Below are 3,783 nucleotides of genomic sequence, written 5' to 3'. Positions count from 1 at the left end.
AGCCTGGGAAGTCAGGAGGTAGAGGTGAGGAGGAAGAGTAGTCAGGCACTAGAGGCAGGCAGTAAGAAGACAAAGAGTTGGGGGAGGGAGTGTTGTGTGTGTGAGAAATATCGAGATGATTGGTGTCACTGGATTGTCGAGTATGTGCTGTTGTTCAGTCATGTCTGACTCTTTGTGACCCCATTTGGGGTTTTCTTGGCAAAGATACTGGAGTCGTTTGCCATTTCCTTCTCCAGTTCATTTTATAGATGAAGAAACTCGGGCAAATGGGGTGAAGTAACTAGCCCAGGGTCACACAGCTAGTTAAGTATCTGAAGCCAAATTTGAACTCAGGTCTTCTTGACTCCAGGCTCAGTGTTCTCTCCACTTGACCACCTTGCTGCTCCTTGGAGAATATATGGAGGGAAGCAAAATGTAAGAAAACTGGGAAAAGTAGGAAGGAGTAAAGTTGTAAAGAACTTTAAATGCCAAACAGTATTTTATGTTTGATCCCGGAGGGGATAGGTATCCACTGGATTTTTACTGAGTAGGGTCTTTTTTTTTTTTTTTTTTGGTTTATTGGTCATATCTCTGCTTTAGAAAAATTTTAGGAGCAGCTAGGTGGCCCAGTGGATAGAGCACTGGTCCTGGACTCAGGAGAATCTGAGTTCAAATCCAGCCTCAGACACTTGACACTTACTAGCTATGTGACCCTGGGCAAGTCACTTAACCCCACTTGCCTCACCAAAGAAAGAAAGAAAAATCATTTTGGCAGCTGGTTAGAAAGAATAGAGAAAGTAGAAAAGTAGAGGGAGGCTTGAGGTTGGGAGACCTCCTTAGGGCTATTGCAGTTGTCCAGGTGAGGTAATGAGACCTGAACTAGGGTGGTGACAGTGTTAGAGGAGAGAAGTTGGGCTCTATTTTCATAATGTTACAAAGGTAAAAATGACAAGACTTGGCAACAGATTGGAGAGGGGAGGGTAGTGAGAGGGAATAAGGAATTGAGGATGACACCCAGGTGGAGAGCCTCAGTGACCAGGGAGGAAAGTGGTACCCTTGAATCATATTAATAGTAATAGTAATTGAATAATATTACTAGTTGTTTGTCCTTCTTTCTTGAAGAGGACCTTGACATTGGGAGGTGATGTTATGACTTGCACTGAATTGGATTTAACACTGAATTGGATTTAAGTGAGGGAGGGCTGTGCAAGTTCACCAGCCTCACTCTTTCCTCCAGAGCCATCCGGGTCCAGTGGCAAGATATACATCAGGATGACTGGAGATGGCCCCGGATGTTTAAGACAATTGGGGTTAAATGACTTGCCCAGGGTCACACAGCTAGTAAGTGTCTGAGGTGAGATTTTAACTCAGGGCCTCCTAAGTTCAGGGCCAACTGAGGCTGAGTCAGACCAAAAAGGTAGGGATCCCTGACTCACCACCTGCCAAGAAAACTGAGGGTAGGGAAGGAGGAAGGGATCCAGCAAAGTAGGCAGAGGAGTTAAGAAGAGGGGAGGGTTTAGGGTGGAGAGAAAGATGAGGAAACAGATCCAGTGAGGTAGTGACTTACCCAAGGTCACAGAGATCATAAGTGGCAGAGCCAGGATCCAAACTCAGGTCCTGCAACTCCAAATTCCAAAGTTCTTTCCACTGTACCACACTGTCTCCCTCAGTGACACAGGAAGTAAAAATTATCTGATCTATTCCTGGAATGCTGATTTTCCTTAAGGATGCTTTAAAGAGATGAAGTCATTTGCCAGTGGTCACATAGGCAGCAAGCAGTTGGGATTCAGACTACATCCTCTCACTCTAAATATTGCCAAAATTTCATAAAAGCAGATCTTTTAAAAGTAGGAATCTTGGTTCAGATGTAAGGTATGTTACCATTCAGTTCAGATGCCAACAGTACTTGGTCTCTGCCAATAGTTAACAAGCCCTCTTCTAACTGATTTATTCCTTCAACATCTCTAATTAACAATTGTTTCATTCCACAACCATTTATTAAGCTCTTACAGTGCAAATCATTCTCAACCACGTTGCAACTGATTTGGATTTTCTTGGCTTAACTGTTAGAACAGAGTTTGCTGGCAATGTTCAACAGAACATGGGAAGACTTCAGAAGCCTGATCAGTGCAGCGACCCACTGGGACTTCAGAAGTCTGAAAACGAAACCTCCATCAGCTTCTCACCTCTTGCCGGAGAGGCGGTAGTCTCTAGGTGTGAGATGGGGCAAAGATGACCAACGTCTTGATTTATTTTTGTTTAAATCTATTTCTTTGTTACAAGAAATGATTCTGTTGGTGATGGGGAGCAGTAAAGGATGATGGGACATCAACAAAATGTGAGAGCAATGTTGTTTAAATAAACATTTGAAAATAAGATAAAAAGATTCTTGAGCAGCATGTTGACTTAATAGCTTTGAGTATTTTCATCCCATCCCCTATTTTTCTTGTCACCTATTCTCCAGGTAATGTGATATGATAGTCCTCCTGGGCAAGGGTTAGTTGGGTTTGATTGTAATTGGGATAGGAATAAGTTTTTTATTTCCCCATGGTGGAGTCTGCCCTGGCATGCCTTACTGCTCTTTTCAGAGTCTAGGGATGTTGCAGAGGCATAGAAAAAGGGAGATAGATCTCCCTGTCCTTACTTTGAGTAAGGCTTAATTCTTGAGGCTTAATCAGTTTGGAGTTAGGAAATGCTGTATCATATTCTTAGGTCTAGCCAGTTAGTGACCCATTCTCCTACTCTCCATTCCTGGGAAGGACCTGAGAGAAAACCATTAGCCACATTTTAGCCAAGTGTTTCTGATCTTCCCTCACTAATGCTTTTATCAGGAGACACTGACAAATTGCACAACTGGCAAATTTCCTTTCCATGGCCCTGAGTGCTAATGAACAGTAGAAAGGCCAAGAGATAAACAACAGAAGATAGAAGAAAAAGACAAAACAAGATTTCTGGAATACACAGAAACTCCCTTACTCCATCTCCTGAAGTGTTGGGTCCCACTTCTGACAGAGAGAGAAAGACTATGATAGTATGGGGTGGCTACCTTAGAAGACAGAGGCAGGACACTGTGCAAAACCCTGCCCTGAAAGTCTCTTAACTGCTCTGGGGCCTCAGTTTGCTTCTTTATAAAATGGGGACATTGTTCTAAATGCTCTCTAAGATCCTGGGACCCCCAACTGTGAGGCGCGGGCTGAAAGAGGTGACTCAGAGAAGCTCGAAAAGATTGATTCACAGCCCTCGGGGAGAAGGGCAAACCTCGGAGAGAAAGGTTCGGGTGGGGGCTATAGTCCCCTCACTAGGAAATGCCAGGCGGGCGAATGGGAACCAGGGGAGGGAACAGCTTTAAGACCCTTGACACAGGTTCCTGCTTAGAGGGGGGCGGGGTGAGCGCTCACCCTTTGTTACTGCCTTGGACGGCTCCCTCCTGCGCACCCCTCTCTCCGTCTACTGGCCCGGCAGCCCGCTGAGGCTGAGGCTGAGGCTGAGTCAGAACCCAGGACCGACCCGCACAGGTAGGGATACCCGACTCCCGGCCGCCTGCGGAAGAAACGGAGGGTGGGGAAGGTGAAGGCGCCGCCCGCATGAAAATGGGCAGAGTCCTCAAGGATGCGCCGGGGCTTCCACCGCCGGGATCAGGAGCGCCCAGGAGACGGTCGCGCAATCCAGCCCCTCTTAGGATGATTGGTTAACCCCTTTAGGGAAAGAAGGTGCAGCCTCAAGCGCTCAGGGAGCCAAGACAGTTGGTCCGAACGCACCTGCCGCTGCTGCCTCCCGTAGGTGTCCGGTGGCCCGTCTCCCGCC

Source organism: Dromiciops gliroides, chromosome 3 (assembly GCF_019393635.1).
Source record: "Dromiciops gliroides isolate mDroGli1 chromosome 3, mDroGli1.pri, whole genome shotgun sequence".
Classification (NCBI taxonomy): Eukaryota; Metazoa; Chordata; class Mammalia; order Microbiotheria; family Microbiotheriidae; genus Dromiciops; species Dromiciops gliroides.
The sequence above is the reverse complement of the archived record's forward strand: the minus strand, read 5'-3'. Positions refer to the sequence as shown.